At 46.8% G+C, this 24,765-nt stretch overlaps 1 non-coding gene and 3 pseudogenes across 1 annotated transcript; all 4 read left to right on the forward strand.

Moving 5' to 3' along the window:
• Positions 1-1,023: 1,023 nt before the first annotated feature.
• LOC138297581 (U2 spliceosomal RNA) lies at positions 1,024-1,223 on the forward strand. Its single transcript, XR_011204169.1, has one exon. It is a non-coding gene; the product is annotated as a U2 spliceosomal RNA (small nuclear RNA).
• A 7,151-nt stretch (positions 1,224-8,374) lies between these two features.
• On the forward strand, positions 8,375-8,576 carry LOC138297588 (U2 spliceosomal RNA; annotated as a pseudogene).
• A 7,082-nt stretch (positions 8,577-15,658) lies between these two features.
• LOC138297591 (U2 spliceosomal RNA) lies at positions 15,659-15,860 on the forward strand (annotated as a pseudogene).
• Positions 15,861-22,977: 7,117 nt separating this feature from the next.
• Positions 22,978-23,179, forward strand: LOC138297589 (U2 spliceosomal RNA; annotated as a pseudogene).
• The last annotated feature ends 1,586 nt before the right edge of the window (positions 23,180-24,765 follow it).

Consider the following 24,765-nt stretch of genomic DNA (forward strand, 5'->3'; position numbering starts at 1 on the left):
GTCCTCCCTCCCTATTTCCGACAATTACGTTTATTTCTAAAGGAGTTAGATTTTTCCGTTTTACCATTGGACACAAGTTTGAATACAAAAATTCTTAACAAATATCTTTTTGAGAAAGAACAGACAGAAACAGTCCTTTCCTTTTCGGAAGCACATACTACAGAAATCTGGTCCTCTGTGAGTCATCCCTCCCTCACACACGTGCAGAAAGACTTGGCTTGGATGAGTGTTCACGGATGTCTCCCGGTGAAAACTTTTCAGCACAGGCGGGGCCTCGCTCCTTCTGCAGTTTGCCCCCGGACTACTTGTCTTCACGAGGAAACTATTGCTCATCTTTTTTGGAACTGCAGATACGCCAAGGATTTTTGGACTTTACTACAACCGTTCTTGACTCACATAGCAGGCATTCCGTCCCTCACTTTTACGACTCTGTTGTACGGTTTGGGCCTTCCTCCCTCTCAGCGCATCGTTGCCTGGAGACTGCTGAACTGCGGCAAACAGACGCTGTGGGAAGCCCGTAATCTGCTACTTTTTGCGCACAAACATTTAACCCTCTCAGACTGTCGTAACCTTTGCCTTGACAAAGTGACTACCTATTTGTACATTGACCGCACCTTACAAGGTCAGGACAAGGCAAACCATCTTTGGCAGGTGAAAAACTGGAAGGGCTGGGTGACCTGATTCCTATTCCCCCACCCCACCTTGCCACCGGGTGTCAAACGGATTGGCACTTATATAGGCCATGAATAAAATTTTAGTTTTTCAAACCCTCCCAACCGGGAGTGGCAGTTTCAACAATAACACCAAGCCACCAGGTGTCTATGGATTGGCCCTTATATATAGGCCTTAAATAAAGTTTTAGTTTTTCCCCACCCATAAAGGGACTGGGGTTTTTTCTCTCTCACTGTTACAATATGAACAATTTTTGAACCATGCATATGTTTCGAAACATGTTTTGTAAACTATGCCTAACCATTTTTTTGAAACCTTTCTGTAAAAACTGTGTTGTATTTTCTATGACAAATACCTTCAATAAAGGATTTCAAAAAAAAAAAAAAAAAAAAAAAAAATCTGTTCTTATCAGTTTAATATCTGATACGTCCTCTATCTGGGGACCATATATTAAATTGATTTTTGGAACAGGGAGATGGAATAGGAGCTTGCTCTGTCCACTCCACGCATCAACCTGGTATTGCAGTACCTCCAGGAATGGTGCACCTCCCCACCCGGGGAAACACATGCTGTTGAAAAAAAAGATGCAAAAGGAGCGTTTCACTGGCTTTCTGTAAAGTGGCGCTAATGTCTTTGGGTGTAAATAAAACCAACCTGGCCACTTTTTGGCAGCCGTGTCTTGTTTTATTGATTGATTGATTGATTTATTTAATTATTTATTTCGTTTTAGCCCTACCGCGTTGGTAAGACAGGAAGGAAGGAAGGAAGGAAGGGGGAGAGAGGGAGAGAGAGGGAGAGAGAGAGAGAGAGAGAGAGAGTCAGAGAGTCGGGGGGGGGAAGCTGCCTGTGGCAGAACAGAAGAGCTGGACACTGTCCATGCCTTCTCTGGGTAGAAGGAAGAGGCAGAGTCCTTTGCCTTCTTTGCCTGCCCCCGAACGGCCACGAACGGCCGAGCCTTATCTATAGGCCTAAGCTACAGGGCAACAGAGTCCTGGGTAAGCGAGGGCGAGGTGCCGGCCACTTGCTGCCAGGGTGCTGTCCAGGGTGGCCAGGCCTCCCGACCAAGGGGCTGGAGGCAGTGGACAGGAAGGGGAGGGGCATGCAAAAACTAGAAACTGGGCAACGTGGGTATGCTAATGGACGCATAATGAGGCGACTGCTGAGGATTCTGGGAGCCGGAAGACCCCCGCCCCCGACGCCAGGGCCTCTTTTTCCTTTTGTCACTGGCTGAGCTCTTGCCAAGAGATGGGGAAAAGAGGCGAAAGGCCCGTGAACGGCCAAGGAAAGGACGGCGCCAGCCCGAGTCAGCCAGGGAGACCGGCCGGTGAGGTGAGAATTCTGGCCCCTCTTCGGGTTATCGCTTCTCGGCCTTTTGGCTAAGTTCAAACTTTTGTTTGAACTTAAAAAAAAGGTGAGGGTGATTTCCGACCCTTGTGGGACTGGGCCTGCGACCTCTGGCTTGACCGGAGCCTGGCAGGCTCCGTCACGCAAAGGGGACGAAAACTTCTCTGAAGTGATCGAATCTCTTTCTGAGTGACTTGGGGGATGGGCCTCCTCTGGCTTGTCCGGAGCAAGGCTGATGCCCCCTTGTCACAAGGATTGAGACGGATTGCACCTGCCGGTCCCTTCCGGTGTGGGGTCCCTTATCTCCTTTGAGGAGCGGTGTGGGGTCCCTTATCTCCTTTGAGGAGCAGTGCGAGTTTGTTCTTGCGCAGTGACCTCAGGAGATTGGGGGGGAAGCTTGTGTAACATCTGGGCTAGCCCTACCGGAGTTGACAGTAGTGCTAGGAGCTGTCCTTTTCAGGACAATTACTCCTTAGGCACTCTTTTTGCATTTTACGTTCCCCATTTTTTTTCATTTTAATTTTATTCATGTTATTATTTGATTATTTCATTTTTATAGTAAACACACGATAGTGCTTCAAGAAAGGACTATCCAGAGGTGCCTCTACAGGAGGCCCCGGACGGGGCCCTCCATCTCTCCCTGGTCATCAGGATCACTACACCGGCCTCTGGACGCAGTTCTTCGCCATCATTCTTCAACAGACCCGTTGAAAAGGAATTTCCGCGCCGCGCCATTTACCAGAGGACCTTGTTTTATCTCCCGGTAAGGCGCTTGGCACAGGACCTCCTGCTGTCCACGCCATTCTTCATGGTTTTTACTTGCGCAGTTCAGCTCCTTTGACTGAACGGACTGAAGCACCTTTTTTTAGACCTATATACCAAATATTTAATCCCCAAACCTCCTTTTTCTTCTTTCTCCCTCATCCTGTTTCCCTTTACCTTTCACTATGACGGCTGCTCTCCCCACTACGAGTCCTACTCGTAACTACGATTATATACCTAACTCAATTAGGGTTGAGGTCAACGGTGACCACCGTAAAGATAAGAATCTGTTTTTTATTGTTGAGGATTTGTTGAAAACTACCTGTGATGTTTCCCATACAGCTATAGAATGTATTCAAGATTTTTCTAATAGGGGTGTCTATGATATCACGTTTTCTAGTGCCTCTATTTGCCAACAGGTTCTAGACACTTCTAATACTGGAATCCCCCCCTCTGTGTTTTCCGGGCTTACTGTCCTCCCACTGTTTGCCCCTAAAGAAGTGGTATTGGTTGTCCACATGTACAACCCCTATACAGATCCCAGATTTATTGAAGTGTTCCTTTCCCGGTACTGTTCCAAAATTCGGGGTGGACAAAAGATTAAAAATATGTGCGGGATATGGAATGGGAAACGTAAATATTCTGTGGTTTTTAAGGAAGATTCGCAAGGTGTACGTGGGCTAGCACACCCCCCACAAACATTCACATTGGGCACAAACAAAGGTTTTTTGGTGTATTCAGGGCAACCTTTATTTTGTAGACTGTGCCAACAGTTCGGTCACACTAAAGATCAGTGTTCAGGGTCAGTTTGCCGCAATTGTGGTAGTTCCAATCACACTGCTCCTTTCTGCCCCGCCCCCAAAAAATGTAATTTATGCGGGAGCGACGACCACTTATTTAAACAATGTCCAAAAGGGAAATTCACTTATGCGCAGGCTGCTTCCACCCGTGACATTTCATCCCCCCCAAACCCAGCGCTCCCCATTACCAAACCCACTGATAACCCGGAGGCTCCCCACCCGGACCCCAACGCCATTCCCGACATTCCTGACTCACAGCTCTTAGGATGTATTGACAATCTTCCCATTTTATCCACCCACCCAGAGACAGAGGTCCCTGATGATATTACTGTTCATCCAAACTTCCCTTTGCCAATTGACCCCCATGAAATCACACAACAGATAGTACAGGAAGAACTAGATAGATTAGACGCCCAAAAAATAAAAAACAGAGCCTTAGAACAAAGACAAAAACGAGCCAAACCCCATCCCACTGACCCCACACCTCCCCCTCCAACCACAGTCATTCCCTCCGTCAGTCAGAATGAAAGCCCAGTGCCAGATTGTATTCCAGAAACACCACTAGAGGACCTAATATCACACCCACGGGCTACCACCTCGCACATAGCACCACCTGCACATGTTGTTGCATCCTCCTCTTCCCCTCAAGTATCTTTACAGAAACTTCCTGCAGCACCGGACATGGATCACAGTGGCTGGACAACGTATTTTTCCAGTAAACGTAAGACCAAAAGTACCAAGGTAACAGACACTCCTGCACCTACTCGAGCTAAGAGGCGGACGACATCCCTCGACCGCCCTTCGAGTGGGAGCCGCTACGCCCCGCTCACACACCTCTCGGACTCCGAGGAGGATCACCATCATGTGGCTCAGGAACTCAAGGTACGTACTGGCCCAGTGCCAGACTTCGAAGCCACTCCTGACCTGGAAGCTCTTTTTCCAGCTTCACTGCTTCCTGATGCCCAACGTTTCGGCACAGAGGCAGATGATCTTTCTTCTCCTGAATAAAGTATATGCCAGACCTTTTTTATTACATATTTATGCTCCTCAACATCACCTCCTGCAACGTCAGAGGTATGAGCACAAAATTGACTAGGGTTGCCATCATGGACTATTGTAAAACTTTGCCTGCTGACCTAATTTGTTTACAAGAGTGTCATATGCCCCCTTGTCTTGACTACTCCCCCTACAGCAAACATTGGACAGAGGGCCCTTCCGTGTGGTCAGGTGGACCAAACAAAAATGACGGAATAGCACTCCTTTTCCGAAACAAACATTGGCAGATAACAGGGGAAAAGATTTTGTCACCTGGGCGTGCACTCCTTCTCTCTTTACAAATGGATGGGGTTTCCATGAGAGTATGTACTATCTACGCCCCAGCTCAGAAAGTGGAGAGAGAACACTTATTCCATGTGATCAAGCCGTTTCTCACAGGTACTATTCCGCTGCTATTGGTTGGTGACTTTAACTGTATCATGCATCTCAGCGATCGTCAGGGTCAGCAAAATACTTATTCACTGGATGTCACCTCAAAAGTTTTAAAGACGTTGTTGTACGATGTGGACCTGTATGATACCTATGCTAAACATTATTCTCCAGGCACCTGCTTCACCTGGGAAGCTGTTCACGGTCACGCACGTTCTCGCATAGACTTTGTTTTTGCCTCAAAAACTTTAGTTGCCACCAAGTGCTGCTTGACCCCAGTGGCTTTCTCTGATCACCGTTGCCTCCATGTCACCTTCGAACTTCCTGCACACCCAATCAGAGGTCCTGGTTATTGGAAGCTCAATTGCCAACTGCTGGAGAACGCCTTGATTTGCCAAAAATATAGACGCTGCTATGCCAAATGGGCACAGAATAAAACCCTCTTTTCATCCAACTATCAATGGTGGAGGTGGGTGAAATGCAAAACTAAAATGTTTTTCCAATCACAGGCAGCTCTTCTTCGGAAAGAAGTTTGGGCGCAGTTCCAACATCTTCAGCGACGACTTCTAGTGCTACAACAGCTGAGTGACGCAGGGAAAGATGTCAGTGAGGAAGTGCGACACGTTAAAACGGCCCAAACACTTTGGCTGCACCGCAAAGGTAAATCGCTCATTTTTCAGTCCCGAGTTCAACATTATCAAGAGGACGAAAAATGTACTTCTTTCTTTTTCCAAAAAGCAAAACAAAGTCATAAGCTTATTACGGTCCTCCAAAATTCTGATGGTGTCCCCTGCCATGGTCTTACACACTGTAAACAAATTGCCTTTCAATTTTATCAAACATTATACACTCCACACAACCCCCTACCCACCACACAGGAATTAGATACATATTGCCAAACCATCATTACAGAACTTTCAGATGCCCATCAGTCCAACCTTGCCGCCCCCTTCACTGGGGAAGAATATCTTAGTGCAATCACCACTGCTAAACGGGGCTCCAGTCCGGGCCTCGATGGTCTTCCATGGGAATTTTATAGGACTTTTTGGGATCTCATTTGTACAGACTTTATGACCATGATAACCACCAGCTTTCAAAATAGGGATTTAACTTCTGACTTCTCCAAAGGGGTCATTACACTCCTACATAAAAAAGGAGATGAAACCTCTCTCCAAAACTGGCGACCCATCTCCCTCTTAAACATTGATTATAAATTAGTGTCCAAAATTCTGGCCCGGCGACTCAGTTCCGTGATGGGCACCTGCATACACCCAGATCAAACTTGTGCCTTGCGTGGACGTCACATAACGGATAGCCTCACTACCCTCCGGGACGTAATATACTATACCCAAGAACGTCACATCCCCCTAGGTGTCTTAAGTTTAGATTTCCAAAAAGCTTTCGATAGGGTTTCCCATCAATACATGTTCAAGGTATTACGTAAATTTAAAGTTCCTGACCCCTTTATACACATGGTTTCTACTTTATATGCCCAAGCTAACAGTGTTATCAATATCAATGGTGTTCATACCCCGGAACTGTTTATACATGCGGGAGTCCGGCAGGGCTGCCCCCTGTCCCCAATCCTATTTATTAGTGCATTGGAACCTTTTTTAAGTCACCTCCGTGCTGAACCCCTCCTTACAGGCACATTTGTCCCCGGAGGGTCAGGTATCCCGGCAAAAGTAGTGGCTTACATGGATGATGTTACTGTTTTCTGTGCTACCCCAAAGGCAGTTCGTAGTGCTGTCCAGCATGTTTCTTCCTTTCAGCCACTGTCAGGACTAGGTCTGAATTTGGACAAATGTGTGTGCCTTACATTGGGCCCATGGGACCATATGGCAAAACTGCCAGTATCGGTAACCAGTCAACCTACAAAAATTCTTGGAATATACTTTGCAGGGAACGGTCACGAAACAAAAAACTGGGTGACTGTTTACGAAAAAATGTCACAAAAAATTGCTATGTGGTCTACCAGGAAACTCACGATGGAGGGTAAGATATTAATCATCAAAACAGTATTATTGCCAATCATGCTGTACCTGGCTCTGATTTATCCCCCTTCCCGGGCCACTTTGCAGAAATGTGTTAAAATGTTTTTTTCTTACCTGTGGAGCTCCCGTATGGAAAAACTCTCAAGAATCAAAGTTTGTAAACATTGGTCCCATGGTGGTAAAACTTTTCCCGATGTCTATTTTTTCATTTATTCCAAACTCCTTTGTGCTGTTTTATCCTGTGTATCTCGTTCCCCAATGCATGCCGCTGGTTTTTTTACTCGATATTACGCAGGTGTTCTTTTACGTCGTTTTAAATTATTTCGCCCCACGAACCTCACCCCCTTATCCTATGTCCTCCCTCCCTATTTCCGACAATTACGTTTATTTCTAAAGGAGTTAGATTTTTCCGTTTTACCATTGGACACAAGTTTGAATACAAAAATTCTTAACAAATATCTTTTTGAGAAAGAACAGACAGAAACAGTCCTTTCCTTTTCGGAAGCACATACTACAGAAATCTGGTCCTCTGTGAGTCATCCCTCCCTCACACACGTGCAGAAAGACTTGGCTTGGATGAGTGTTCACGGATGTCTCCCGGTGAAAACTTTTCAGCACAGGCGGGGCCTCGCTCCTTCTGCAGTTTGCCCCCGGACTACTTGTCTTCACGAGGAAACTATTGCTCATCTTTTTTGGAACTGCAGATACGCCAAGGATTTTTGGACTTTACTACAACCGTTCTTGACTCACATAGCAGGCATTCCGTCCCTCACTTTTACGACTCTGTTGTACGGTTTGGGCCTTCCTCCCTCTCAGCGCATCGTTGCCTGGAGACTGCTGAACTGCGGCAAACAGACGCTGTGGGAAGCCCGTAATCTGCTACTTTTTGCGCACAAACATTTAACCCTCTCAGACTGTCGTAACCTTTGCCTTGACAAAGTGACTACCTATTTGTACATTGACCGCACCTTACAAGGTCAGGACAAGGCAAACCATCTTTGGCAGGTGAAAAACTGGAAGGGCTGGGTGACCTGATTCCTATTCCCCCACCCCACCTTGCCACCGGGTGTCAAACGGATTGGCACTTATATAGGCCATGAATAAAATTTTAGTTTTTCAAACCCTCCCAACCGGGAGTGGCAGTTTCAACAATAACACCAAGCCACCAGGTGTCTATGGATTGGCCCTTATATATAGGCCTTAAATAAAGTTTTAGTTTTTCCCCACCCATAAAGGGACTGGGGTTTTTTCTCTCTCACTGTTACAATATGAACAATTTTTGAACCATGCATATGTTTCGAAACATGTTTTGTAAACTATGCCTAACCATTTTTTTGAAACCTTTCTGTAAAAACTGTGTTGTATTTTCTATGACAAATACCTTCAATAAAGGATTTCAAAACAAAAAAAAAAAAAAAAAAAAAAATCTGTTCTTATCAGTTTAATATCTGATACGTCCTCTATCTGGGGACCATATATTAAATTGATTTTTGGAACAGGGAGATGGAATAGGAGCTTGCTCTGTCCACTCCACGCATCAACCTGGTATTGCAGTACCTCCAGGAATGGTGCACCTCCCCACCCGGGGAAACACATGCTGTTGAAAAAAAAGATGCAAAAGGAGCGTTTCACTGGCTTTCTGTAAAGTGGCGCTAATGTCTTTGGGTGTAAATAAAACCAACCTGGCCACTTTTTGGCAGCCGTGTCTTGTTTTATTGATTGATTGATTGATTTAATTATTTATTTCGTTTTAGCCCTACCGCGTTGGTAAGACAGGAAGGAAGGAAGGGGGAGAGAGGGAGAGAGAGAGAGAGAGAGAGAGAGAGAGAGAGAGAGAGTCGGGGGGGGGGAGCTGCCTGTGGCAGAACAGAAGAGCTGGACACTGTCCATGCCTTCTCTGGGTAGAAGGAAGAGGCAGAGTCCTTTGCCTTCTTTGCCTGCCCCCGCCCGCCCCCGCCTTATCTATAGGCCTAAGCTACAGGGCAACAGAGTCCTGGGTAAGCGAGGGCGAGGTGCCGGCCACTTGCTGCCAGGGTGCTGTCCAGGGTGGCCAGGCCTCCCGACCAAGGGGCTGGAGGCAGTGGACAGGAAGGGGAGGGGCATGCAAAAACTAGAAACTGGGCAACGTGGGTATGCTAATGGACGCATAATGAGGCGACTGCTGAGGATTCTGGGAGCCGGAAGACCCCCGCCCCCGACGCCAGGGCCTCTTTTTCCTTTTGTCACTGGCTGAGCTCTTGCCAAGAGATGGGGAAAAGAGGCGAAAGGCCCGTGAACGGCCAAGGAAAGGACGGCGCCAGCCCGAGTCAGCCAGGGAGACCGGCCGGTGAGGTGAGAATTCTGGCCCCTCTTCGGGTTATCGCTTCTCGGCCTTTTGGCTAAGTTCAAACTTTTGTTTGAACTTAAAAAAAAGGTGAGGGTGATTTCCGACCCTTGTGGGACTGGGCCTGCGACCTCTGGCTTGACCGGAGCCTGGCTGCGTCACGCAAAGGGGACGAGTGATCGAATCTCTTTCTGAGTGACTTGGGGGATGGGCCTTCGTCCTCTGGCTTGTCCGGAGCAAGGCTGATGCCCCCTTGTCACAAGGATTGAGACGGATTGCACCTGCCGGTCCCTCCCGGTGTGGGGTCCCTTATCTCCTTTGAGGAGCAGTGCGAGTTTGTTCTTGCGCAGTGACCTCAGGAGATTGGGGGGGAAGCTTGTGTAACATCTGGGCTAGCCCTACCGGAGTTGACAGTAGTGCTAGGAGCTGTCCTTTTCAGGACAATTACTCCTTAGGCACTCTTTTTGCATTTTACGTTCCCCATTTTTTTTCATTTTAATTTTATTCATGTTATTATTTGATTATTTCATTTTTATAGTAAACACACGATAGTGCTTCAAGAAAGGACTATCCAGAGGTGCCTCTACAGGAGGCCCCGGACGGGGCCCTCCATCTCTCCCTGGTCATCAGGATCACTACACCGGCCTCTGGATGCAGTTCTTCGCCGTCATTCTTCAACAGACCCGTTGAAAAGGAATTTCCGCGCCGCGCCATTTACCAGAGGACCTTGTTTTATCTCCCGGTAAGGCGCTTGGCACAGGACCTCCTGCTGTCCACGCCATTCTTCATGGTTTTTACTTGCGCAGTTCAGCTCCTTTGACTGAACGGACTGAAGCACCTTTTTTTAGACCTATATACCAAATATTTAATCCCCAAACCTCCTTTTTCTTCTTTCTCCCTCATCCTGTTTCCCTTTACCTTTCACTATGACGGCTGCTCTCCCCACTACGAGTCCTACTCGTAACTACGATTATATACCTAACTCAATTAGGGTTGAGGTCAACGGTGACCACCGTAAAGATAAGAATCTGTTTTTTATTGTTGAGGATTTGTTGAAAACTACCTGTGATGTTTCCCATACAGCTATAGAATGTATTCAAGATTTTTCTAATAGGGGTGTCTATGATATCACGTTTTCTAGTGCCTCTATTTGCCAACAGGTTCTAGACACTTCTAATACTGGAATCCCCCCCTCTGTGTTTTCCGGGCTTACTGTCCTCCCACTGTTTGCCCCTAAAGAAGTGGTATTGGTTGTCCACATGTACAACCCCTATACAGATCCCAGATTTATTGAAGTGTTCCTTTCCCGGTACTGTTCCAAAATTCGGGGTGGACAAAAGATTAAAAATATGTGCGGGATATGGAATGGGAAACGTAAATATTCTGTGGTTTTTAAGGAAGATTCGCAAGGTGTACGTGGGCTAGCACACCCCCCACAAACATTCACATTGGGCACAAACAAAGGTTTTTTGGTGTATTCAGGGCAACCTTTATTTTGTAGACTGTGCCAACAGTTCGGTCACACTAAAGATCAGTGTTCAGGGTCAGTTTGCCGCAATTGTGGTAGTTCCAATCACACTGCTCCTTTCTGCCCCGCCCCCAAAAAATGTAATTTATGCGGGAGCGACGACCACTTATTTAAACAATGTCCAAAAGGGAAATTCACTTATGCGCAGGCTGCTTCCACCCGTGACATTTCATCCCCCCCCAAACCCAGCGCTCCCCATTACCAAACCCACTGATAACCCGGAGGCTCCCCACCCGGACCCCAACGCCATTCCCGACATTCCTGACTCACAGCTCTTAGGATGTATTGACAATCTTCCCATTTTATCCACCCACCCAGAGACAGAGGTCCCTGATGATATTACTGTTCATCCAAACTTCCCTTTGCCAATTGACCCCCATGAAATCACACAACAGATAGTACAGGAAGAACTAGATAGATTAGACGCCCAAAAAATAAAAAACAGAGCCTTAGAACAAAGACAAAAACGAGCCAAACCCCATCCCACTGACCCCACACCTCCCCCTCCAACCACAGTCATTCCCTCCGTCAGTCAGAATGAAAGCCCAGTGCCAGATTGTATTCCAGAAACACCACTAGAGGACCTAATATCACACCCACGGGCTACCACCTCGCACATAGCACCACCTGCACATGTTGTTGCATCCTCCTCTTCCCCTCAAGTATCTTTACAGAAACTTCCTGCAGCACCGGACATGGATCACAGTGGCTGGACAACGTATTTTTCCAGTAAACGTAAGACCAAAAGTACCAAGGTAACAGACACTCCTGCACCTACTCGAGCTAAGAGGCGGACGACATCCCTCGACCGCCCTTCGAGTGGGAGCCGCTACGCCCCGCTCACACACCTCTCGGACTCCGAGGAGGATCACCATCATGTGGCTCAGGAACTCAAGGTACGTACTGGCCCAGTGCCAGACTTCGAAGCCACTCCTGACCTGGAAGCTCTTTTTCCAGCTTCACTGCTTCCTGATGCCCAACGTTTCGGCACAGAGGCAGATGATCTTTCTTCTCCTGAATAAAGTATATGCCAGACCTTTTTTATTACATATTTATGCTCCTCAACATCACCTCCTGCAACGTCAGAGGTATGAGCACAAAATTGACTAGGGTTGCCATCATGGACTATTGTAAAACTTTGCCTGCTGACCTAATTTGTTTACAAGAGTGTCATATGCCCCCTTGTCTTGACTACTCCCCCTACAGCAAACATTGGACAGAGGGCCCTTCCGTGTGGTCAGGTGGACCAAACAAAAATGACGGAATAGCACTCCTTTTCCGAAACAAACATTGGCAGATAACAGGGGAAAAGATTTTGTCACCTGGGCGTGCACTCCTTCTCTCTTTACAAATGGATGGGGTTTCCATGAGAGTATGTACTATCTACGCCCCAGCTCAGAAAGTGGAGAGAGAACACTTATTCCATGTGATCAAGCCGTTTCTCACAGGTACTATTCCGCTGCTATTGGTTGGTGACTTTAACTGTATCATGCATCTCAGCGATCGTCAGGGTCAGCAAAATACTTATTCACTGGATGTCACCTCAAAAGTTTTAAAGACGTTGTTGTACGATGTGGACCTGTATGATACCTATGCTAAACATTATTCTCCAGGCACCTGCTTCACCTGGGAAGCTGTTCACGGTCACGCACGTTCTCGCATAGACTTTGTTTTTGCCTCAAAAACTTTAGTTGCCACCAAGTGCTGCTTGACCCCAGTGGCTTTCTCTGATCACCGTTGCCTCCATGTCACCTTCGAACTTCCTGCACACCCAATCAGAGGTCCTGGTTATTGGAAGCTCAATTGCCAACTGCTGGAGAACGCCTTGATTTGCCAAAAATATAGACGCTGCTATGCCAAATGGGCACAGAATAAAACCCTCTTTTCATCCAACTATCAATGGTGGAGGTGGGTGAAATGCAAAACTAAAATGTTTTTCCAATCACAGGCAGCTCTTCTTCGGAAAGAAGTTTGGGCGCAGTTCCAACATCTTCAGCGACGACTTCTAGTGCTACAACAGCTGAGTGACGCAGGGAAAGATGTCAGTGAGGAAGTGCGACACGTTAAAACGGCCCAAACACTTTGGCTGCACCGCAAAGGTAAATCGCTCATTTTTCAGTCCCGAGTTCAACATTATCAAGAGGACGAAAAATGTACTTCTTTCTTTTTCCAAAAAGCAAAACAAAGTCATAAGCTTATTACGGTCCTCCAAAATTCTGATGGTGTCCCCTGCCATGGTCTTACACACTGTAAACAAATTGCCTTTCAATTTTATCAAACATTATACACTCCACACAACCCCCTACCCACCACACAGGAATTAGATACATATTGCCAAACCATCATTACAGAACTTTCAGATGCCCATCAGTCCAACCTTGCCGCCCCCTTCACTGGGGAAGAATATCTTAGTGCAATCACCACTGCTAAACGGGGCTCCAGTCCGGGCCTCGATGGTCTTCCATGGGAATTTTATAGGACTTTTTGGGATCTCATTTGTACAGACTTTATGACCATGATAACCACCAGCTTTCAAAATAGGGATTTAACTTCTGACTTCTCCAAAGGGGTCATTACACTCCTACATAAAAAAGGAGATGAAACCTCTCTCCAAAACTGGCGACCCATCTCCCTCTTAAACATTGATTATAAATTAGTGTCCAAAATTCTGGCCCGGCGACTCAGTTCCGTGATGGGCACCTGCATACACCCAGATCAAACTTGTGCCTTGCGTGGACGTCACATAACGGATAGCCTCACTACCCTCCGGGACGTAATATACTATACCCAAGAACGTCACATCCCCCTAGGTGTCTTAAGTTTAGATTTCCAAAAAGCTTTCGATAGGGTTTCCCATCAATACATGTTCAAGGTATTACGTAAATTTAAAGTTCCTGACCCCTTTATACACATGGTTTCTACTTTATATGCCCAAGCTAACAGTGTTATCAATATCAATGGTGTTCATACCCCGGAACTGTTTATACATGCGGGAGTCCGGCAGGGCTGCCCCCTGTCCCCAATCCTATTTATTAGTGCATTGGAACCTTTTTTAAGTCACCTCCGTGCTGAACCCCTCCTTACAGGCACATTTGTCCCCGGAGGGTCAGGTATCCCGGCAAAAGTAGTGGCTTACATGGATGATGTTACTGTTTTCTGTGCTACCCCAAAGGCAGTTCGTAGTGCTGTCCAGCATGTTTCTTCCTTTCAGCCACTGTCAGGACTAGGTCTGAATTTGGACAAATGTGTGTGCCTTACATTGGGCCCATGGGACCATATGGCAAAACTGCCAGTATCGGTAACCAGTCAACCTACAAAAATTCTTGGAATATACTTTGCAGGGAACGGTCACGAAACAAAAAACTGGGTGACTGTTTACGAAAAAATGTCACAAAAAATTGCTATGTGGTCTACCAGGAAACTCACGATGGAGGGTAAGATATTAATCATCAAAACAGTATTATTGCCAATCATGCTGTACCTGGCTCTGATTTATCCCCCTTCCCGGGCCACTTTGCAGAAATGTGTTAAAATGTTTTTTTCTTACCTGTGGAGCTCCCGTATGGAAAAACTCTCAAGAATCAAAGTTTGTAAACATTGGTCCCATGGTGGTAAAACTTTTCCCGATGTCTATTTTTTCATTTATTCCAAACTCCTTTGTGCTGTTTTATCCTGTGTATCTCGTTCCCCAATGCATGCCGCTGGTTTTTTTACTCGATATTACGCAGGTGTTCTTTTACGTCGTTTTAAATTATTTCGCCCCACGAACCTCACCCCCTTATCCTATGTCCTCCGTCCCTATTTCCGACAATTACGTTTATTTCTAAAGGAGTTAGATTTTTCCGTTTTACCATTGGACACAAGTTTGAATACAAAAATTCTTAACAAATATCTTTTTGAGAAAGAACAGACAGAAACAGTCCTTTCCTTTTCGGAAGCACATACTACAGAAATCTGGTCCTCTGTGAGTCATCCCTCCCTCACACACGTGCAGAAAGACTTGGCTTGGATGAGTGTTCACGGATGTCTCCCGGTGAAAACTTTTCAGCACAGGCGGGGCCTCGCTCCTTCTGCAGTTTGCCCCCGGACTACTTGTCTTCACGAGGAAACTATTGCTCATCTTTTTTGGAACTGCAGATACGCCAAGGATTTTTGGACTTTACTACAACCGTTCTTGACTCACATAGCAGGCATTCCGTCCCTCACTTTTACGACTCTGTTGTACGGTTTGGGCCTTCCTCCCTCTCAGCGCATCGTTGCCTGGAGACTGCTGAACTGCGGCAAACAGACGCTGTGGGAAGCCCGTAATCTGCTACTTTTTGCGCACAAACATTTAACCCTCTCAGACTGTCGTAACCTTTGCCTTGACAAAGTGACTACCTATTTGTACATTGACCGCACCTTACAAGGTCAGGACAAGGCAAACCATCTTTGGCAGGTGAAAAACTGGAAGGGCTGGGTGACCTGATTCCTATTCCCCCACCCCACCTTGCCACCGGGTGTCAAACGGATTGGCACTTATATAGGCCATGAATAAAATTTTAGTTTTTCAAACCCTCCCAACCGGGAGTGGCAGTTTCAACAATAACACCAAGCCACCAGGTGTCTATGGATTGGCCCTTATATATAGGCCTTAAATAAAGTTTTAGTTTTTCCCCACCCATAAAGGGACTGGGGTTTTTTCTCTCTCACTGTTACAATATGAACAATTTTTGAACCATGCATATGTTTCTAAACATGTTTTGTAAACTATGCCTAACCATTTTTTTGAAACCTTTCTGTAAAAACTGTGTTGTATTTTCTATGACAAATACCTTCAATAAAGGATTTCAAAAAAAAAAAAAAAAAAAAAAAAAAAATCTGTTCTTATCAGTTTAATATCTGATACGTCCTCTATCTGGGGACCATATATTAAATTGATTTTTGGAACAGGGAGATGGAATAGGAGCTTGCTCTGTCCACTCCACGCATCAACCTGGTATTGCAGTACCTCCAGGAATGGTGCACCTCCCCACCCGGGGAAACACATGCTGTTGAAAAAAAAGATGCAAAAGGAGCGTTTCACTGGCTTTCTGTAAAGTGGCGCTAATGTCTTTGGGTGTAAATAAAACCAACCTGGCCACTTTTTGGCAGCCGTGTCTTGTTTTATTGATTGATTGATTGATTTATTTAATTATTTATTTCGTTTTAGCCCTACCGCGTTGGTAAGACAGGAAGGAAGGGGGAGAGAGGGAGAGAGGGAGAGAGAGAGAGAGAGAGAGAGAGAGAGAGAGAGAGAGAGAGAGTCGGGGGGGGGAGCTGCCTGTGGCAGAACAGAAGAGCTGGACACTGTCCATGCCTTCTCTGGGTAGAAGGAAGAGGCAGAGTCCTTTGCCTTCTTTGCCTGCCCCCGAACGGCCACGAACGGCCGAGCCTTATCTATAGGCCTAAGCTACAGGGCAACAGAGTCCTGGGTAAGCGAGGGCGAGGTGCCGGCCACTTGCTGCCAGGGTGCTGTCCAGGGTGGCCAGGCCTCCCGACCAAGGGGCTGGAGGCAGTGGACAGGAAGGGGAGGGGCATGCAAAAACTAGAAACTGGGCAACGTGGGTATGCTAATGGACGCATAATGAGGCGACTGCTGAGGATTCTGGGAGCCGGAAGACCCCCGCCCCCGACGCCAGGGCCTCTTTTTCCTTTTGTCACTGGCTGAGCTCTTGCCAAGAGATGGGGAAAAGAGGCGAAAGGCCCGTGAACGGCCAAGGAAAGGACGGCGCCAGCCCGAGTCAGCCAGGGAGACCGGCCGGTGAGGTGAGAATTCTGGCCCCTCTTCGGGTTATCGCTTCTCGGCCTTTTGGCTAAGTTCAAACTTTTGTTTGAACTTAAAAAAAAGGTGAGGGTGATTTCCGACCCTTGTGGGACTGGGCCTGCGACCTCTGGCTTGACCGGAGCCTGGCTGCGTCACGCAAAGGGGACGAAAACTCCTCTGAAGTGATCGAATCTCTTTCTGAGTGACTTGGGGGATGGGCCTTCGTCCTCTGGCTTGTCCGGAGCAAGGCTGATGCCCCCTTGTCACAAGGATTGAGACGGATTGCACCTGCCGGTCCCTCCCGGTGTGGGGTCCCTTATCTCCTTTGAGGAGCAGTGCGAGTTTGTTCTTGCGCAGTGACCTCAGGAGATTGGGGGGGAAGCTTGTGTAACATCTGGGCTAGCCCTACCGGAGTTGACAGTAGTGCTAGGAGCTGTCCTTTTCAGGACAATTACTCCTTAGGCACTCTTTTTGCATTTTACGTTCCCCATTTTTTTTCATTTTAATTTTATTCATGTTATTATTTGATTATTTCATTTTTATAGTAAACACACGATAGTGCTTCAAGAAAGGACTATCCAGAGGTGCCTCTACAGGAGGCCCCGGACGGGGCCCTCCATCTCTCCCTGGTCATCAGGATCACTACACCGGCCTCTGGACGCAGTTCTTCGCCGTCATTCTTCAACAGACCCGTTGAAAAGGAATTTCCGCGCCGCGCCATTTACCAGAGGACCTTGTTTTATCTCCCGGTAAGGCGCTTGGCACAGGACCTCCTGCTGTCCACGCCATTCTTCATGGTTTTTACTTGCGCAGTTCAGCTCCTTTGACTGAACGGACTGAAGCACCTTTTTTTAGACCTATATACCAAATATTTAATCCCCAAACCTCCTTTTTCTTCTTTCTCCCTCATCCTGTTTCCCTTTACCTTTCACTATGACGGCTGCTCTCCCCACTACGAGTCCTACTCGTAACTACGATTATATACCTAACTCAATTAGGGTTGAGGTCAACGGTGACCACCGTAAAGATAAGAATCTGTTTTTTATTGTTGAGGATTTGTTGAAAACTACCTGTGATGTTTCCCATACAGCTATAGAATGTATTCAAGATTTTTCTAATAGGGGTGTCTATGATATCACGTTTTCTAGTGCCTCTATTTGCCAACAGGTTCTAGACACTTCTAATACTGGAATCCCCCCCTCTGTGTTTTCCGGGCTTACTGTCCTCCCACTGTTTGCCCCTAAAGAAGTGGTATTGGTTGTCCACATGTACAACCCCTATACAGATCCCAGATTTATTGAAGTGTTCCTTTCCCGGTACTGTTCCAAAATTCGGGGTGGACAAAAGATTAAAAATATGTGCGGGATATGGAATGGGAAACGTAAATATTCTGTGGTTTTTAAGGAAGATTCGCAAGGTGTACGTGGGCTAGCACACCCCCCACAAACATTCACATTGGGCACAAACAAAGGTTTTTTGGTGTATTCAGGGCAACCTTTATTTTGTAGACTGTGCCAACAGTTCGGTCACACTAAAGATCAGTGTTCAGGGTCAGTTTGCCGCAATTGTGGTAGTTCCAATCACACTGCTCCTTTCTGCCCCGCCCCCAAAAAATGTAATTTATGCGGGAGCGACGACCACTTATTTAAACAATGTCCAAAAGGGAAATTCACTTATGCGCAGGCTGCTTCCACCCGTGACATTTCATCCCCCCCAAACCCAGCGCTCCCCATTACCAAACCCACTGATAACCCGGAGGCTCCCCACCCGGACCCCAACGCCATTCCCGACATTCCTGACTCACAGCTCTTAGGATGTATTGACAATCTTCCCATTTTATCCACCCACCCAGAGACAGAGGTCCCTGATGATATTACTGTTCATCCAAACTTCCCTTTGCCAATTGACCCCCATGAAATCACACAACAGATAGTACAGGAAGAACTAGATAGATTAGACGCCCAAAAAATAAAAAACAGAGCCTTAGAACAAAGACAAAAACGAGCCAAACCCCATCCCACTGACCCCACACCTCCCCCTCCAACCACAGTCATTCCCTCCGTCAGTCAGAATGAAAGCCCAGTGCCAGATTGTATTCCAGAAACACCACTAGAGGACCTAATATCACACCCACGGGCTACCACCTCGCACATAGCACCACCTGCACATGTTGTTGCATCCTCCTCTTCCCCTCAAGTATCTTTACAGAAACTTCCTGCAGCACCGGACATGGATCACAGTGGCTGGACAACGTATTTTTCCAGTAAACGTAAGACCAAAAGTACCAAGGTAACAGACACTCCTGCACCTACTCGAGCTAAGAGGCGGACGACATCCCTCGACCGCCCTTCGAGTGGGAGCCGCTACGCCCCGCTCACACACCTCTCGGACTCCGAGGAGGATCACCATCATGTGGCTCAGGAACTCAAGGTACGTACTGGCCCAGTGCCAGACTTCGAAGCCACTCCTGACCTGGAAGCTCTTTTTCCAGCTTCACTGCTTCCTGATGCCCAACGTTTCGGCACAGAGGCAGATGATCTTTCTTCTCCTGAATAAAGTATATGCCAGACCTTTTTTATTACATATTTATGCTTCTCAACATCACCTCCTGCAACGTCAGAGGTATGAGCACAAAATTGACTAGGGTTGCCATCATGGACTATTGTAAAACTTTGCCTGCTGACCTAATTTGTTTACAAGAGTGTCATATGCCCCCTTGTCTTGACTACTCCCCCTACAGCAAACATTGGACAGAGGGCCCTTCCGTGTGGTCAGGTGGACCAAACAAAAATGACGGAATAGCACTCCTTTTCCGAAACAAACATTGGCAGATAACAGGGGAAAAGATTTTGTCACCTGGGCGTGCACTCCTTCTCTCTTTACAAATGGATGGGGTTTCCATGAGAGTATGTACTATCTACGCCCCAGCTCAGAAAGTGGAGAGAGAACACTTATTCCATGTGATCAAGCCGTTTCTCACAGGTACTATTCCGCTGCTATTGGTTGGTGACTTTAACTGTATCATGCATCTCAGCGATCGTCAGGGTCAGCAAAATACTTATTCACTGGATGTCACCTCAAAAGTTTTAAAGACGTTGTTGTACGATGTGGACCTGTATGATACCTATGCTAAACATTATTCTCCAGGCACCTGCTTCACCTGGGAAGCTGTTCACGGTCACGCACGTTCTCGCATAGACTTTGTTTTTGCCTCAAAAACTTTAGTTGCCACCAAGTGCTGCTTGACCCCAGTGGCTTTCTCTGATCACCGTTGCCTCCATGTCACCTTCGAACTTCCTGCACACCCAATCAGAGGTCCTGGTTATTGGAAGCTCAATTGCCAACTGCTGGAGAACGCCTTGATTTGCCAAAAATATAGACGCTGCTATGCCAAATGGGCACAGAATAAAACCCTCTTTTCATCCAACTATCAATGGTGGAGGTGGGTGAAATGCAAAACTAAAATGTTTTTCCAATCACAGGCAGCTCTTCTTCGGAAAGAAGTTTGGGCGCAGTTCCAACATCTTCAGCGACGACTTCTAGTGCTACAACAGCTGAGTGACGCAGGGAAAGATGTCAGTGAGGAAGTGCGACACGTTAAAACGGCCCAAACACTTTGGCTGCACCGCAAAGGTAAATCGCTCATTTTTCAGTCCCGAGTTCAACATTATCAAGAGGACGAAAAATGTACTTCTTTCTTTTTCCAAAAAGCAAAACAAAGTCATAAGCTTATTACGGTCCTCCAAAATTCTGATGGTGTCCCCTGCCATGGTCTTACACACTGTAAACAAATTGCCTTTCAATTTTATCAAACATTATACACTCCACACAACCCCCTACCCACCACACAGGAATTAGATACATATTGCCAAACCATCATTACAGAACTTTCAGATGCCCATCAGTCCAACCTTGCCGCCCCCTTCACTGGGGAAGAATATCTTAGTGCAATCACCACTGCTAAACGGGGCTCCAGTCCGGGCCTCGATGGTCTTCCATGGGAATTTTATAGGACTTTTTGGGATCTCATTTGTACAGACTTTATGACCATGATAACCACCAGCTTTCAAAATAGGGATTTAACTTCTGACTTCTCCAAAGGGGTCATTACACTCCTACATAAAAAAGGAGATGAAACCTCTCTCCAAAACTGGCGACCCATCTCCCTCTTAAACATTGATTATAAATTAGTGTCCAAAATTCTGGCCCGGCGACTCAGTTCCGTGATGGGCACCTGCATACACCCAGATCAAACTTGTGCCTTGCGTGGACGTCACATAACGGATAGCCTCACTACCCTCCGGGACGTAATATACTATACCCAAGAACGTCACATCCCCCTAGGTGTCTTAAGTTTAGATTTCCAAAAAGCTTTCGATAGGGTTTCCCATCAATACATGTTCAAGGTATTACGTAAATTTAAAGTTCCTGACCCCTTTATACACATGGTTTCTACTTTATATGCCCAAGCTAACAGTGTTATCAATATCAATGGTGTTCATACCCCGGAACTGTTTATACATGCGGGAGTCCGGCAGGGCTGCCCCCTGTCCCCAATCCTATTTATTAGTGCATTGGAACCTTTTTTAAGTCACCTCCGTGCTGAACCCCTCCTTACAGGCACATTTGTCCCCGGAGGGTCAGGTATCCCGGCAAAAGTAGTGGCTTACATGGATGATGTTACTGTTTTCTGTGCTACCCCAAAGGCAGTTCGTAGTGCTGTCCAGCATGTTTCTTCCTTTCAGCCACTGTCAGGACTAGGTCTGAATTTGGACAAATGTGTGTGCCTTACATTGGGCCCATGGGACCATATGGCAAAACTGCCAGTATCGGTAACCAGTCAACCTACAAAAATTCTTGGAATATACTTTGCAGGGAACGGTCACGAAACAAAAAACTGGGTGACTGTTTACGAAAAAATGTCACAAAAAATTGCTATGTGGTCTACCAGGAAACTCACGATGGAGGGTAAGATATTAATCATCAAAACAGTATTATTGCCAATCATGCTGTACCTGGCTCTGATTTATCCCCCTTCCCGGGCCACTTTGCAGAAATGTGTTAAAATGTTTTTTTCTTACCTGTGGAGCTCCCGTATGGAAAAACTCTCAAGAATCAAAGTTTGTAAACATTGGTCCCATGGTGGTAAAACTTTTCCCGATGTCTATTTTTTCATTTATTCCAAACTCCTTTGTGCTGTTTTATCCTGTGTATCTCGTTCCCCAATGCATGCCGCTGGTTTTTTTACTCGATATTACGCAGGTGTTCTTTTACGTCGTTTTAAATTATTTCGCCCCACGAACCTCACCCCCTTATCCTATGTCCTCCCTCCCTATTTCCGACAATTACGTTTATTTCTAAAGGAGTTAGATTTTTCCGTTTTACCATTGGACACAAGTTTGAATACAAAAATTCTTAACAAATATCTTTTTGAGAAAGAACAGACAGAAACAGTCCTTTCCTTTTCGGAAGCACATACTACAGAAATCTGGTCCTCTGTGAGTCATCCCTCCCTCACACACGTGCAGAAAGACTTGGCTTGGATGAGTGTTCACGGATGTCTCCCGGTGAAAACTTTTCAGCACAGGCGGGGCCTCGCTCCTTCTGCAGTTTGCCCCCGGACTACTTGTCTTCACGAGGAAACTATTGCTCATCTTTTTTGGAACTGCAGATACGCCAAGGATTTTTGGACTTTACTACAACCGTTCTTGACTCACATAGCAGGCATTCCGTCCCTCACTTTTACGACTCTGTTGTACGGTTTGGGCCTTCCTCCCTCTCAGCGCATCGTTGCCTGGAGACTGCTGAACTGCGGCAAACAGACGCTGTGGGAAGCCCGTAATCTGCTACTTTTTGCGCACAAACATTTAACCCTCTCAGACTGTCGTAACCTTTGCCTTGACAAAGTGACTACCTATTTGTACATTGACCGCACCTTACAAGGTCAGGACAAGGCAAACCATCTTTGGCAGGTGAAAAACTGGAAGGGCTGGGTGACCTGATTCCTATTCCCCCACCCCACCTTGCCACCGGGTGTCAAACGGATTGGCACTTATATAGGCCATGAATAAAATTTTAGTTTTTCAAACCCTCCCAACCGGGAGTGGCAGTTTCAACAATAACACCAAGCCACCAGGTGTCTATGGATTGGCCCTTATATATAGGCCTTAAATAAAGTTTTAGTTTTTCCCCACCCATAAAGGGACTGGGGTTTTTTCTCTCTCACTGTTACAATATGAACAATTTTTGAACCATGCATATGTTTCTAAACATGTTTTGTAAACTATGCCTAACCATTTTTTTGAAACCTTTCTGTAAAAACTGTGTTGTATTTTCTATGACAAATACCTTCAATAAAGGATTTCAAAACAAAAAAAAAAAAAAAAAAAAAAATCTGTTCTTATCAGTTTAATATCTGATACGTCCTCTATCTGGGGACCATATATTAAATTGATTTTTGGAACAGGGAGATGGAATAGGAGCTTGCTCTGTCCACTCCACGCATCAACCTGGTATTGCAGTACCTCCAGGAATGGTGCACCTCCCCACCCGGGGAAACACATGCTGTTGAAAAAAAAGATGCAAAAGGAGCGTTTCACTGGCTTTCTGTAAAGTGGCGCTAATGTCTTTGGGTGTAAATAAAACCAACCTGGCCACTTTTTGGCAGCCGTGTCTTGTTTTATTGATTGATTGATTGATTTATTTAATTATTTATTTCGTTTTAGCCCTACCGCGTTGGTAAGACAGGAAGGAAGGAAGGGGGAGAGAGGGAGAGAGAGAGAGAGAGAGAGAGAGAGAGAGTCGGGGGGGGAGCTGCCTGTGGCAGAACAGAAGAGCTGGACACTGTCCATGCCTTCTCTGGGTAGAAGGAAGAGGCAGAGTCCTTTGCCTTCTTTGCCTGCCCCCGAACGGCCACGAACGGCCGAGCCTTATCTATAGGCCTAAGCTACAGGGCAACAGAGTCCTGGGTAAGCGAGGGCGAGGTGCCGGCCACTTGCTGCCAGGGTGCTGTCCAGGGTGGCCAGGCCTCCCGACCAAGGGGCTGGAGGCAGTGGACAGGAAGGGGAGGGGCATGCAAAAACTAGAAACTGGGCAACGTGGGTATGCTAATGGACGCATAATGAGGCGACTGCTGAGGATTCTGGGAGCCGGAAGACCCCCGCCCCCGACGCCAGGGCCTCTTTTTCCTTTTGTCACTGGCTGAGCTCTTGCCAAGAGATGGGGAAAAGAGGCGAAAGGCCCGTGAACGGCCAAGGAAAGGACGGCGCCAGCCCGAGTCAGCCAGGGAGACCGGCCGGTGAGGTGAGAATTCTGGCCCCTCTTCGGGTTATCGCTTCTCGGCCTTTTGGCTAAGTTCAAACTTTTGTTTGAACTTAAAAAAAAGGTGAGGGTGATTTCCGACCCTTGTGGGACTGGGCCTGCGACCTCTGGCTTGACCGGAGCCTGAAGTGATCGAATCTCTTTCTGAGTGACTTGGGGGATGGGCCTTCGTCCTCTGGCTTGTCCGGAGCAAGGCTGATGCCCCCTTGTCACAAGGATTGAGACGGATTGCACCTGCCGGTCCCTCCCGGTGTGGGGTCCCTTATCTCCTTTGAGGAGCAGTGCGAGTTTGTTCTTGCGCAGTGACCTCAGGAGATTGGGGGGGAAGCTTGTGTAACATCTGGGCTAGCCCTACCGGAGTTGACAGTAGTGCTAGGAGCTGTCCTTTTCAGGACAATTACTCCTTAGGCACTCTTTTTGCATTTTACGTTCCCCATTTTTTTTCATTTTAATTTTATTCATGTTATTATTTGATTATTTCATTTTTATAGTAAACACACGATAGTGCTTCAAGAAAGGACTATCCAGAGGTGCCTCTACAGGAGGCCCCGGACGGGGCCCTCCATCTCTCCCTGGTCATCAGGATCACTACACCGGCCTCTGGACGCAGTTCTTCGCCGTCATTCTTCAACAGACCCGTTGAAAAGGAATTTCCGCGCCGCGCCATTTACCAGAGGACCTTGTTTTATCTCCCGGTAAGGCGCTTGGCACAGGACCTCCTGCTGTCCACGCCATTCTTCATGGTTTTTACTTGCGCAGTTCAGCTCCTTTGACTGAACGGACTGAAGCACCTTTTTTTAGACCTATATACC

Source organism: Pleurodeles waltl, chromosome 5, assembly GCF_031143425.1.
Source record: "Pleurodeles waltl isolate 20211129_DDA chromosome 5, aPleWal1.hap1.20221129, whole genome shotgun sequence".
Classification (NCBI taxonomy): Eukaryota; Metazoa; Chordata; class Amphibia; order Caudata; family Salamandridae; genus Pleurodeles; species Pleurodeles waltl.